Source organism: Hylobates moloch, unplaced genomic scaffold (assembly GCF_009828535.3).
Source record: "Hylobates moloch isolate HMO894 unplaced genomic scaffold, HMol_V3 SCAFFOLD_16, whole genome shotgun sequence".
In the NCBI taxonomy this organism is placed as follows: domain Eukaryota; kingdom Metazoa; phylum Chordata; class Mammalia; order Primates; family Hylobatidae; genus Hylobates; species Hylobates moloch.
Genome location: NW_026652291.1, coordinates 76,877,375 through 76,892,438, shown reverse-complemented (window position 1 = coordinate 76,892,438; position 15,064 = coordinate 76,877,375). Strand labels below are relative to the sequence as shown.

The following is a 15,064-nucleotide window of genomic DNA, read 5'->3' as shown; positions in this document are numbered from 1 at the left end:
TGCCAGAAGAAGATACCATGAGGGCTTATTTTAAAAGCATAAGTAAGTAATTTCTGAAAGGATCCAATTTGGATCATCTATTGCTACTAGAAGACTTGGTATCATTTTCCAACCTCTTTCCTATCTTCTAATTTTTTACTTGTTTGTATTTGCAATATCTGAAAAAAATATAATGTGTACCAGAAAAATACAAAGAAGAGAAAAAAGAAAATCAAAAATTGGTCATGGATAACAGCTTGCATTCCCCTTTAATTGTACCTCCATGAAGACTTAGTGACAGGTGATAGGGTTGGGATATTTGTCCCCTTCAAATTTCATGTTTAAATGTGATTCCCAGTATTGGAGGTGGGGCCTAGTAAGAGATTTTTGGATCATGGGGGTATACAGCTACCCAAGGCTGCCCACTTCTTGCACCAGTGTGACCTGAATGTGAGACATGGAGTCAAAGGAGATTATTTCAGAGCTTCAAGATTTCATTACAGCCTCGTTGGATTTCAGACTTGCATGGAGCCTGTAGCCCCTTTGTTTTGGCCTATTTTTCCCATTTGGAATGGGTGTACTTATCCAATCCCTGTACCTCCATTGTATCTAGGAAGTAATTAACTTGCTTTTGATTTTACAGGTTCATGGGTGGAAGGGACTGGGCTTGTCTCAGATGAGACTATAGACTTGGACTTTTGGGTTAATGTAGAAACAGATAAGGCTTTGGGGAACCACTGGGAAGGCATGATTGTGTTTTGAAAGGTGTGAAAGATGAGATTTGGGAGGGGCCAGGTGCAGAATGATATGATCTGACTCTGTCCCCACCAAACCTCATCTTGAATTGTAACCTGAATTGTAATCCCCATATCTTGGGGGAGGGACCTTATGGGGGTACTTAGATTATGAGGGTGGTTCCCCTATGCTGTTCTCATGATAGTGAGTGAGTTCTTACAAAATCTGATAGTTTTATAAGGGGCTTTTTCCCCCTTTGCTCTGCACTTCTCTCTCATGCCACCAAGAAGAAGGATGTGTTTGCTTCCCCTTCTGCCATGATTTTAAGTTTCCTGAGGCCTCCCCAGCCACGCAGAACTGCGAGTTAATTAAACCGCCTTCCTTTATAAGTTACCCAGTCTCAGGCAGTTCTTTATAGCAACGTAAGAATGGACTGACACAATACTTCATGAATGGTTTGATGCTATGCCCATGGTAATGGGTGAGTTATCACTCTGGTAGTTCACACAAAAGCTGGTTGTTAAAAAGAGCCTAGAAATCCTACCCCTCTTGCTCCTCTCGCCACGTGACATGCTGGCTCCCCTTCACCTTCTGCCATGACTGGAAGCTTCTTGAGGTCCTTACCGGAGGCAGATGCCAGCACTATGCTTCAGGTACAGCCTACAGAACCATGAGCCAAAATACATCTCTATTATAAAGTTACCCAGTTTCAGGTTTTCCTTTATAGCAATGCAAACAGACTAACACAATAAGACTTTCCTAGGCTTAAAACAGCTAAATGTAGCAAGATATAGAATTCTATAAAAAAGTGGCCCAACATAACTTTCTAATAAAAGCTAGGGAAAAAAATTCTTTGGAAATGACATAAAAGTTCTATTGTTATGCCAAAAGCTCTGAAAGACAAGGGAAGGCTTTGAAGTAGACCCAGGAAAAACAATTATTTTAAGTAAAGGAGAAAATCACGAAGTCATAGATTCCTTGATACCAAGGGTCCCAAGAAATCCCAACTTTTTAATACACTTAATTGAAGTTTTTGAAGCCCCTAAGTCAATAAAACTGTCAATCATAGTAACTAAGAAAGTAATCAAAATTTTTATGTCTCGTATTAAGATTAGGCATGGACAAATTAACCATATCAGGAGAGGATACATTAGAACAAGTGAAAATTATAGGACACTTTTCCACCGTGTTAGAATAAGTACTCTCTCTTTTGGAAAATCCTTATGGTTAGAGCTTAGGGTTGAAATTACAGGAAGGGGTTGATCAAACCTTTGTGGTAAAAGGAGAGGAGGACATGGGAAGTACATGCCCACTAAATCTTACTTTATTGTGGCCTTTTGGTCTATGTTCAGCACAAAACTCAGAAACTTTTACCTGCTGTGTTATATTCACGTGATCTCTTTTTGTTAGAGAAGAATTGCCACAGCTTAGTCAATATCTGAAAATGGTAACACTACAGTTTCTGAGGCTAAATCTACTGTCTATATAGAACATCCGTAAAGCCTAGTATGACATCCATTCTCATTTTACAAATAGCTCTTCTAAAACATATTGAAATAACGTTCTGCTTCAAGACAGTGACTGAAGAACTTTTGAGATTCTGTGAATTATTTCTTACTAGCCACGCACATAGAGTGTTGAGGGAAGGCAACAATAAATATCAAGGGGAATTTCAAAAGACTTCAAAATCCATGTGGGAAAGGAATGAGAGAAGCAAGTAAATATGTAACACAAAGGACCAAAAAAAAAAAAAAGAAAAAAATCCTCAGCTTTGAGAAACAATATTTGGGCACAGATTTTATTTTTATTGAGAATAAAAGAAGAATCAGCAATATCCAGCACTCTAGTCCAGTTTTTCAGCTAAAGGACAAAAATAAAATTTTACTGTAGTACATATGCTCTTTAGAAACAGTTTGAATTAACATCACTTATTCTCTCAGAAACTTTTAAAAGAAACATTTTAGAGTGAGAACCAAAATATAACATATTTCCTGAATTGCGATTCAAGGAAGATGGAGGCCTCAGCACATACAGGTTGACAATTAAAATGAAATGGCCATATTTATTTCCAGTGCTTATGGGCATTGATTTTGAAGGAAAAAAATAAGATTGGGAGGTGGCTAATTGTAAGAACAAGAAATTTCTGCAGTTGTTGGAAAGAGAACAGGTGGTGAGTAAGATCTGGAAAAGTCCTGGATGTAGAGCAGAGTAGAAAGGCAAGATGCAACATTTTTTCTTCTAATTTCAAATGTCAAGGACCACAGTTTAAAGAAGGAATGTATTGGCTGGTGAGGTCACGAGCTTGAGATATTTCTCTAGGTGAATTCACCACTGCCCAGGCCCTGAGACTCACAAAACAGATTTTCGCAGCGATAAGAGAATTGTCCACAAATTAATCAAGTTTACAAAAATGTCTGGGCAAAAACAAAATCAGGCAATTTACCAGGAAAGGTAAAAATGACAAACATATAAAAATACATTTAGCTTCACAAGTCCTCAGCAAATTAATATTAAAGACTAATAGATATAAATGTTAACTTGGCTATCTTAAAATATAATAAATAGTAAGATAATTACCATTTATTAAAAATTATTATGAATTATATCAGAAAATGAGCATTCCTACCTCCTCCTTTTGAGAACAAATATTGATGCAAATATTATATAATCTAACAAAATGCCTCAAAATCCTACATGAATAGTTTTTTGCCCATATCTAGGAAATTTTCTTGCTAAACTTAGTTAGAATGTATATACATCTGTATATATTAGAATGATTTTCAAATGGAGAAAAAGAAGTGGAAACTTGAAACTTGAAAATGATGGTTAGGGAATAATCTTAGGGAAGTAGAACTGGAAGAATTATAATGATTTAACAGGAAGCTCGATTTATTTTAACTATTCTGGAAAGATTTTGTGAACAGAGGCAGATGGTCTGCTATGGAAACATAGAGAAAGGAGATCTGTTATCCAAGGACCTTAGCTAAAGAAGGCAAAGTTGAACATTATGGTTATGTCTAAAATACTTATTGAGAGAAGATGGTTTCAGAAAAATATTTAATATCATCTAACAATTTTTATTTTGTAATTTTTAATATCGTCCAACAATCTTTGTTCTGATTTTGTGTTCACCAGATAAATTCTATTTTTGTTCACCAGTTAACTTGTCTATTTTTTAAATAGGAAGAAATTATATCATCTGTTCTTTCAATAATTATGGCCTGGTTGTTAGATTTATCCCTGGAATTTATTTAAATGAAATTCCTCTTTTAAGACATATTTGCGTTGATTTTAAAATTTAAATAAAGTTTTAATTGTAGAATAGTCTTAGATTAACAGAAAAGTTGCCAAGATAGTACAAAGTTCCCATATATTCCTTACCCAATTTCTCCTACTGTTAACATCTTACACTACTAGAATACATTTGTCACAACTAAGGAATCAACTTTGGGCATTGCTATTAGCTAAACTACATACTTTATTCATGCTTTGACTTATTAAAATAAACTAAAATTCCATGTGTATAAATATGATGGAAACAAACATAACTTTAGAAAATTAATATTTTTAATCATGAAAAGGTCGTAAAAGGGAGAGAGTTAAAGAGGCCAAGAACAAAGCAGAAATACAAGCGAAGAAAAAACCACAAATGCTCTGAGATTCCATTATTCAAATAAGTGACAGGCAAAATTTTAAAAGTTGTATAGTATAGATTTTGGGGGAAACAGCTATTCTCTGTTCATTGCTTATGGGAGTACAATTGCTAGCTCTTCAACGTAGAATAATTCAGCAATAGGTATCAAAATTACAAAGGCATACAATTTTCACCTATCCCTCATCCAAGAATACCCCCTACAGCTATGCTTGGATATGTGAAAAATGATGTATGTACAAGAGTATTTATTACCTTGGGATTATATTAATAAACGAATGCAAACAACCCATATGCCCATGAATAAATTATGGCATATCCTAAAAAAAAATCAGTTATAAAAAGAATGAAAAAGTTCTCTGCAATAATTGGAACTATTGACCAGCAAATATTTATTCCCTATACTCTTCCTTCTTGGGCAGAATGTAGTTTTCCACTCACTGATGTCAGGCTTAATCATAACAGTTGCTTTGACCATTGAGATATAAGGAAATATACATAGAAGGACAAAAAATCTCTCCTACAATTACAGGAACTTTGTTATGAGAGAAATGGCATTTCAGATTGTATCAGTTTTCTAGGGCTGCAGTAACCAAGTACCACTAACCAGGTGGCTTAAACAAAGACATTTACTGTCTCATAGTTCTGGAAGCTAGAATTTTGTGAACAGAGTTGGTTACTTCTGAAGGCTGTGAGACAGAATCTCTTCCATGCCTTTTACCTAGGTTCTGGTGGCAACATATAGCATTTCTTGGCTTGTAGAGGCATCATTTTTACTTCTGCTTGGTGTTTTCCCAGTATGTGTATCTGTATCCAACTTTCCTTTAGTATAATGACACAGTCATATTCCATTAAGGTTACCCCCTATGCCAGCATGACCTCATCTTAACTTCATCTGTAATGATTCTATTTCCAAATCAGGTTACATTCGGAGGTGCTGGGGGTTAGGTCTTTAACACATGAATTGAAGGGGAGACACAAGTAAACCTCTAACCCCGATCTACGGAAAAAAGTGGTTATTTTTAATAAATACTACTAGGACAGTGGTAAACCATAGAGGGAAAGAGACAAAATTGATTATATCATATAGCAAAAGTGATTCTGGATAGACTGAATATTTAAATATGAAAGACAAATAGAAAGTTTCATAAGATAATATCAAGAAATTTACGAACTCACAAGAGAAAAATATTTTTAAAATAAGGCACAAACTACATTAATACATATATGCTCACTAAATTTTACTGCATCAAAATTCAGAAGTAATGTTCACCAAAAGACATAGTAAGGAAATAAAACATCCCTAAATCTAAGTAGAAGATAAAAAGAAGCTTTCTAGAAGTCAGTAAGAAAAAGATAAATGGCCAAATATAAAAATTGGCAGAAGACATGAATGGGTAATTAATAGGAGATAAAACATAAATGATCAATAACTATATTAAAAGTTCCCAACATACTTTGCAACCAGTAAATGAAAATTACAACCAATGAACACGACATTTTATACCAGCAAATTTTCAAAACCTAACAAATGTGACAAATCCATGTGTTACTAAAGATGTAAAGATTGGAATCAAGAAAAACATTTATACACTATATGAATATGCATATATTCTATATCCAGCAACACCCTCTCTTTAGTATATACCTGAGAAAATGTCTTTACTGAGGAACCAGAGCACATTCAAGAATTTACATAGATTTCCCATAATAACAACAAAAATACAGGAATAATTGAAATAATCATCGAAGAAGAATGCTTACACAGAGTCATGTGTGCCTTAACGACAGGAATATGGTCTGAGAAATGCATTGTTAGGCAATTTTGTCATTGCGTGAACATCGTAAAAGTATATATATGCAAACCTAGATACTATAGCCTAGTACACACCTATGCCCTATGGCACAGCCTTTTGCTCCTAGGCCACAAACCTATTCAGCATGTTACTTCACTGAATACTGTAGGCAATTGTAACAGAATGGTATAGGTATTTACATATATAAACATAGAAAAGATAACAGTAAAAATATGTTATATACATTTCTTTAAAAGACAAATAATGGGTTTCATTTTTGTGTTATTTCTCTAGCCAACATTTCTCATAAATCTTTACTCATAATTTTCTGTCAAAAAAATCTCAAAATCTTTTTATTCCTTAAAAATGTATATAAATCTATTACAAAATAACTCAATATTGTGACATTGAAAAAGTTGCCCAAATCCCCATAATGAAAGGGATAATCCCTCTCTGTAAATCAAGCAGTAATTTAAATAAAATAAACAAAATAATTTTAATAAAGACTTTTTTTTTTTTTGAGACGGAGTCTTCCACTGTCACCAGGCTGGAGTGCAGTGGCATGATCTCGGCTCACTGCAACCTCCGCCTCCCGTGTTCAAACGATTCTTCTGCTTCAGTCTCCCGAGTAGCTAGGACTACAGACACATGCTATCACGCCCAGATAATTTTTGTATTTTTAGTAGAGATGGGGTTTCATTATGTTGGCCAGGATGGTCTCCATCTCTTGACCTGGTGATCTGCCCACCTCGGCCACTCAAAGTGATGGGATTACAGGAGTGAGCCACTGCACCCGGCCTTTTTTTTTTTTTTTTTTTTTGAGACAGAGTCTAACTCTGCCGCCCAGGCTGGTGTGCAGCTGTCAACTACATCTACAAAATATCTTCACAGCAATACCTAGATTAGTGTTTGTTTAATCATTGAGTACTTTAGCCTAGCTAAATTGACACACGAAACTAACCATCACAGCAGGGCATACAACCCATGTCCACATCCTATTGGCCAGAATTCAGTTACAAGTTGAAAGAAAAGAAAAGAAAGAAGGATAGAGGAAGGGAGGAATAAAGGAAGGGAAGAACAGAAGAAAGAAGGGAGGGAAGAAATAGAAATAATGCAAATGCTTATTTCCATTATTCTTGCTTTTCTGCATCTATGGTTGTTATGACAATTAAAACTCGTCAATATTTAACAGTGTTTTGCAAAAAAAGAAAGTCAAAGAATAATGTTAATTGACAGACTAGCTTATTAATAAAAAACTACTAACACTATCCTAATGTAATCACAATCAGCAGAAGAAATAAATATCTAGAGATACTCCATTCCAGAGTTACAAAGCAAATAATTGAACAGATTAAACCACATTCTGATCTTGAATACAGATTTTTCACATAAGAACGGGGAAGTGTTGAATAACAATGTGTGCTTCCACGATCTTGCTAAGTTACTCTAGCACTGAATGGTTCAAACATTCAAAGAGAAATCAGCACCAAATTCTTCTTCTTCCCTTCTTCTCAGAGTCATACACATTGTTTTCACAAACTCCTTAGGTGAACTACACAAAGATAAATCACTTGTCAAGCAACTGACATATTAAAACATGAAAACTAAGATAAGTTTTTTTATATAAAACCCAAATCAGGCTTTTCCTATTTAGGAAGAGAACTGTTTGAATTCTTGCAGCAGCTTAGTGAATTTCAGACGTTCTGATACATATTATAATCACTTAGAGAGCTTTAAACAATATAAATTATATCTGATCACTATATATTATATGTATCAAAATATCACTATGTACCTCATAAATACACACAATCATTATTTCTCAATTAAAAAATTTTAAAAATATATATTGATTCTAAATTAATCACCCTACGGTTGGGGTGGTGCTTGGCACTGATATTTTTAAAGAGCTTCCAGTTATTCTAATGGGTATCCATAGCAGAAAAGTTCCAAGTACTGGAAAAAGTAATGAACCTCCAGTGACACAATGCATACTGAACATACATGTTTGCCTCCATTTATGTCTCTGCTCCTTTGAGTCCCAACAACTGAATATATGAGCCTGCCTTGCTCCTGCATGGGCTTCACCCTCTTACATGGATAACTCCTAATCTTTTAGCCTTGATTTGTCCTTGATAAAAGCCTTTATTTGATTCACTTCACTATTCAGAGTTCTCATGAATCGTTCTCTGGGTCGTTGTCCAGTTTGGATCATGTATTCATATCATGAGACCAAAGGCACCAAATATTTGAAGCTATGACAGGATTTTGCCAAGGGCAATTTAGAACTTCAGTGACCACACTGGATAATTTGAAATATGAATATGATAATCCACTATGTGGTGCCTTGGAATCAAAGGGCTCAAAGACTTCAAATATCCAATTGTCAGAATTTTTAAGATCCATATGAAGAAGCTTCTAAAAGACCGAAAAAGTTTAAATTTCTCCTTTTAAGGAGCCTTTAAAAAAGGCGAATAAAACTTAGAGCATCTGCAATCCAAGCTTTGCCTCTCATCTCTTTCTCTTGACCCACCTCAGGGTTTTCCTCCCTCCTATAGGTCCGCCTGCATATTTGTTTCCTCCTCCCACTTGGTCTGTTCCTCTTTCTGCACCTTCCCTAGACCTTTTCCTCTCTCCCCTATTCTTTTTAAACATAACCATCTCACTGGTCCATAATGCCTCACAATGTCTTCTAACGTAAGTGGGAAAGAATTATCACCCCAGCTCCACTGGAAATGTAGTTTCAAATATCGGTCAAGGTCAGAACTATAAGATCTACTCTTCTCTCACACTGAAAAATAAGAATTCAGTAAAGAACTGGGAATTGTCCTTGGGTCGTATAGTCTAGGACTCTCTCACCCTCCCCAATTAACGTATCTCCCTTTGAGACCCAGAGATACCAAAATCTCTTTTGAAAAAAAAAAAGCAGAGTAACTTGATTACAAAATTTTATCAAATATGTATCAAAGTTTGAACAGAAATGAATAACAAAATGGATATAAAACAGTATAATATCTCTTAGCAACTAACCCTGATATCTTTTCAATCCAAACTAATTGGCAAAATCTTTAGTCTTATAAAAAGGAAAAAATAAAATTAATCCCCGAACTTAGAGACCACGGCACTACCACATTTAGAGACTACACCAACCTCAATCAGAGAACATTATATCTGTCCTAGGCATCTTTTTGTTAACACTCTTAAAACTGAGGTGGCAGATTTAGTTAGGAAGCAGAAGATAAAATAGTCTCCTATCTGCCTCCTATGAACAGATGATACGATGATCAGTATGAATTACAAGAGCTGGCAAACAACTCTGAAGATACCTTGAATTGAGAAACAGAAAAATTAAAGACCAAATAATACTTAATCAGATTAAGCAAAAAGGACACCTCCATGCCGAATCTAGGCAAAGACATCTGTTCAAATTATAAGAAAATGGGACACTGAAAGAACATTAGCCCTGCCTTAATTCCAAAGATAGAATATCAAAAGAGAAAGGACAAATTTGTGTAACAAAATAACATCCTCCATTTCATTTTGCCCAAAATTGCCCTTACCACCAAAAAAAAAAATAAATATCCACGTGACTGGCAAAAACACTATCTTCCATTTGCTGTTAACCCTATGACCTTTCTATTATGCCTTCCTTAGAGCCACAAAAAGTTTTCCAGGGTAAGAATCTCAAATACCCTTCAAACTTTGCCTTTTTCTCAACTACTTCCTATCACTCTGGGACACTGCACTAGTCACTAAGCTTCTCTACCTAGAAATTTCACTCTGGTGAATCTGCTGGTACAAAACCTACTTTTAAAATGAGGTGCCTCCATTAAGGTTGAATCAGACAGCCACTTTCTAAATAAAATCCCCAGTCTGTGGTTTGATGATAGCACAGATGTTATTACCTGATACCTACTCTATTGATACCTTAAGCTCTGAATCTGTTCCCAAGAGCTTCTGGGCTAAAAACAGTTCAGATGTAGGGCACATAAATGATGCTGAACCTATTATAGCCTCAGTTGATCTGGCTGAGTCCTTGGTAAAATTAGCCCAATACTCACTAAGGGAGAAATACCATCTATTCTATCTGGTACCTTCTGAGACAACTCATTAGTCTCTGTATTAGCCCTAGTATTAACTCTGTTCTGTTCATTGAAAAGACAAATAGGTGCAGCTACTGTTTTGTGCAAGTTTTAAAGGCCATTAAAAGACTGTGCTTCTTGTTTCCTGTGTTCCCTAACCCCAATATCATTTTCTCCTTGATCACTGACATAGCTATTTACTCTCTAGTGTTAGATCAATTCTCAGCACTTTTTAGTGTACACTTATACCCAGACTTAATGGATCTATTTGCAATTCACTTGGGAAAATCAAGGATATACTTGAATAGTTATACCCCAGGATTTACAGAAGTACTCTCTTATTCCTTGCAAATAATTATAAACTTAGAGACATTCACGTCTCAGTAATCCACTCTTACAGAGTATGTTAACGATCTTCTATTTTACTCTCTGAGAACCTTACAGAACTAATTCTCTTCACTTGAAAAGAGCATTACCAGAAACGAAACACGAAGTATATTAATATAAACTCCAATTTGTCAGAACTTTGATCTGCTCTTTTACAGATTAATATGGCTTAATATCACAAAGATTTAATGTATATACTCAAGATTACCACCAATAAGTCAAAACGAGTTCTCACAAATATAAACCACAGGAACCCCTGAATGACCTACAGCCTGGAAACCTGATTTCAGGGACATGACATCACTGTAAGACTGCTCTTCTACAATTCAGTCCACAGCACTCCCCGATTACCAACATCCTACAACAGAGTAATACATTTGCTAACAATCAATAAACCTACATTGACACATCATTACCAAATATGTTTTCAAACAATATAATTAAAAATGCTGACTTTTATCTAAAAATAAAAGTTTAATGGACAGGACCTTATCAGGCACTATTAACCACGAACACTGCAGGAAAATTCCAGTCAACCCTTGAATTCATATTTCCTAAAGATGAAAAAATGTGTATTCTTCAATTGTTGATATGTATATATTATATAAATAAAACTTTGTATATATTCAAAATTTGTCCATACAGTAAGGCCACAAAACAAACCTTAATAAATTTCAAAGGACTGAAGTCAAACACAGTGTGTCCTCTAGCTTCAGTGCAACTCAAATCAAAGCAAACAGAAAACTAGAAAAACTAAATATTTTTAACACTAAGAAACCATTAAATGGCTAATGGCTCAAAGAAATCATAACTGAAAATAAAACATATTTTGAACAATAACAAAATTCTGCAATACTGAAAATTTTCAGATACAGTTAAAACTCACTTAGAAGGAAAGGTATAGATCCAATTGCATGCATGAACTGAAAAATAAGAAAAATTAAAAATTAGTGATTTTAGTATCTGTATCAAGAATTTAGAAAAAACAGTAACCTAAACACTTCAGAAAAGAAGAAAATAAATAATAAAATAAACATATAATAAAAGAATAAATAAAGCCAAACTCAGTTTTGTGAAAGTCCTAATATGAAAAATCTCCAGTAATCATCAACGGAAAGAAAAGACATAGATAACCAGTATAAGGAATTCAGAAAGATGAGCTAACTACAGATGTTGCTACTGTTAAAAGAGATAAAAGTACATTATAAATAACTTAAGCGATATATTTAAAATCTTAGATAAAAGTCATTTCTACAAAGATATAAGTTACTAAACTGTTTAAAGAAGAAAGAAAAGAACTGGTCTTTCTATTACTCCATAGGCAACCTTCCCCCAAACTTTCCTGTGAAACATTTAAGAAACAGTAATTTCTATCTTACAAAAGCTCCTCCAGAGATTTTAAAATGACAGAACGCTGCTCTTTTTACTGTGTGAAGCTAGCATAATCTTTATAATGGATCTATAAAAGACAAAACGGACAAACGTTCAGTTCTTTCTAATTCAAATATATTATATATATATAATCTGCTAGCACCTTGATCTTGGACTTCTCAGTCTCCAGAACTTTGATAGATAAATGTTTTTTGTTCAAGCCACCCAGTCTATGGGTAAATCTGAAGTATCATCTAACTAGCAATTTTTTTAAGAGTTGAGCTTCATGACACCTGTCATCTGCTATTTGGACAGTATTTACTATCTTCAATTGGTTCAAGAAAGTCAGATTCCCATCCTTGGAAATAAATTCATAAAATATATGAAAGGAAGAGACAGGTCATGGGGACTAAAGCACAATGTTGTCAGAGGTAGTGATTCCCAAGAGTTTTAGCCTCAGGTTCTGGAGCCAGGTGAATGAGTCTGTATCCCAGCTCTGCAGAAAGAGACAGAAGGAAAAGGAGGGAAGAAACCTTTGATAGCTCTAGTATCCTATTACTACATATAGAACAATTATTCTATTATATATGTAAAATGATGAGATAAATTGATCTTAAAATTCCATAATTTTAAAAAATTTTCTGTCTCACCACTAATGGGACAAAATATTGCTTTGCTGAGATAATGGACTTACTTTTATTGTCAACTTTCTATTTCATGTACTCTGATAACACACATTATTTTTATAATCCATGTCAAACTACCTTCTTCAAGAAGTTCAGGTTGGATATAAACACAAACATGAAGCTGTGACTTGAGTCACACTAAAAAGCTCAGGCCATGGCAGAACAACTGAATAATCACTGTCAGGGCTAGGTCTTGGATGGCATTGGGATATATCAACGAAGACAAGGAAAAGTTTAGCACAGAGGTAGACGAAAGTAAAAAGCTATATCATGTAATTAAAAATTGAGTAAATACCTGGATAAGTACTTTGAGATGACCATATTAAGGTAAGTCTAACGCCAGGAGTTGCATAAAGTTGGATAAAAGGGCCATTAGTCAGAATTTTATGCTGAATCCAAAATCAGAGTCTCTTCAAGTAACACATACAACAGTCAGCTAGCAGAGACCCAAGTACAGAGAAAGTGTGAAGATTCAGACAGGCAGGGTAAGTGTTGTGGAAGACTGTTATCATCTCACTGAAGAAATTATGTTAGAGCAAAGGTTAATCAGACACCCTCTGTAATATATCCCTTCCATACTCAGGGCTAAAATTTCACGGCCTGTGGTATTTCCCATGCTAAATTACATTCAACTTCTTTGTCCAATAGGGCCTAGTAGGGGTTTTGCAGTAAGATCAAATGGCAACATCAAGATTCCAACAACAAAATACTACCATTCTAGAAATGCCTCATATTTGAATATAAAAATCCCATCTATTGTAAAATTGTCTATGATAAATTGAATATAATTTGTTTTTGCAAATTAAGGATGAAATTTAAAATCCCAAAGTCCAGACACAAAATATCTCACCTTTGTGGATTAATTAACATTCAATAATTATCTCCCATCCCAACCTTCTAATTCTCCTCAATCTCAGCTGTTACAGTTAGGGTTCTTTTATCAAGTGAGGTTCTGGCTCTTTTGCTGGAATCAGTGTGTAGTCCTTTAGGAATTATGTTGTTGAATTATTCAGTAAGTTTCTCTTGAGCCTTGCTGTAAAGAATTCAAAGTGTAGTAAGACAATATTTTTGCAGTTCTGTTCTGATACTCTCCAAATTTAGAAAATAAGCCAATTCCCAGGCCATAAAAGTATTATTAGAAGTAGTTAGGAATGCAGTTGGAGTCAGTTTACCTCAGTTTTTTTTTAAATCCAAGAGCTGTGAACATAAACACAAATGGAAGAGCTAAATTTTTATAAATTTAGACTGTGCTAATTTTGTTTACGTTATCTTAGAAGGGGCAGAAATCCATCAGTACAAACTATTCTCTAAACAAGTGACATTGGAAACATTAATATATTTTCTCAACCTACAGAAAATTTAGAATGCTGATAGACCATACTAATTCTAATTTGAAACGTCTTTCTTTTTCAACCAGCATACTTCTCCCCAGTACTGAATTAAATGAGGACTCCAGCTGAAACTACTGTGTTCACTTTGTCATAAGCATGCATTTTCAGTCCTATATCACATTGGCTATTTCCCCTGCCTCTTGTAAATTTCTTCAGGACTATCTGACCTGCTTCCTAGGGAGCATGTTTTCTCATGCAGCCATCCCTGTGATGTGCTGTGGATGGCTTACTCATGTACTGAGTCTTGTGTCCTCCAGGCAAGTCATAGCCTTGGTACATTTACTCCACTAAGCAGCAAGATACATCATCATGTTCAATATGTGCAATGACATGAAAAATGTTAGGAAACACTGAAACCGATCCAGAACCAAACTGAGAATACCTAATGAGGTATCTCCTGAGTCTGCAGACAGGCAATACGAATACAAGATTATTCCCTTTCTTAATCTTCAATGCCATATACAATGAAATGCAGTTTCGGACAGTCAATGTCACTGTACCTGGTCAGGTCTGTCAACTTATATCTAGAAGAACTACACCAAATCTCAGTGGCCCTCACAGGACTCAGCTGAAAAGCAGGAAATACTCTTCTGCATTTTACATGCAGAATATATTTTCCCTATAACCAGTCCTTGCCCCTGTTGCTTCAGATTTATACGATTGCTTGTAGAGTAACCATATAATTGATCAAACATTTTTGGTCATAAAATTTAACACTTAAAAACATTATCTCTGAGGGCTCTGTTCTGTTCCATTGATCTATGTCTCTGTTTTGGTACCAGTACCATGCTGTTTTGGTTACTGTAGCCTTGTAGTATAGTTTGAAGTCAGGCAGCGTGATGCCTCCAGCTTTGTTCTTTTGGCTTAGGATTGACTTGGCGATGAAGGCTCTTTTTTGGTTCCATATGAACTTTAAAGTAGTTTTTTCCAATTCTGTGAAGAAAGTCATTGGTAGCTTGATGGGGATGGCATTGAATCTATAAAT

At 35.0% G+C, this 15,064-nt stretch overlaps 1 long non-coding RNA gene across 3 annotated transcripts in view; it reads right to left on the bottom strand.

Annotated features, from left to right (window-relative positions):
• Positions 1-1,264: 1,264 nt before the first annotated feature.
• LOC131381562 (uncharacterized) overlaps positions 1,265-15,064 on the bottom strand; it is a 506,948-nt gene continuing 493,148 nt past the window's right edge. For all 3 annotated transcript variants that reach the window (XR_009210384.1, XR_009210383.1, XR_009210385.1), the window contains one exon: positions 1,265-1,374. This is a non-coding gene — a long non-coding RNA (uncharacterized LOC131381562). The remainder of the gene's footprint in view (positions 1,375-15,064) is intronic.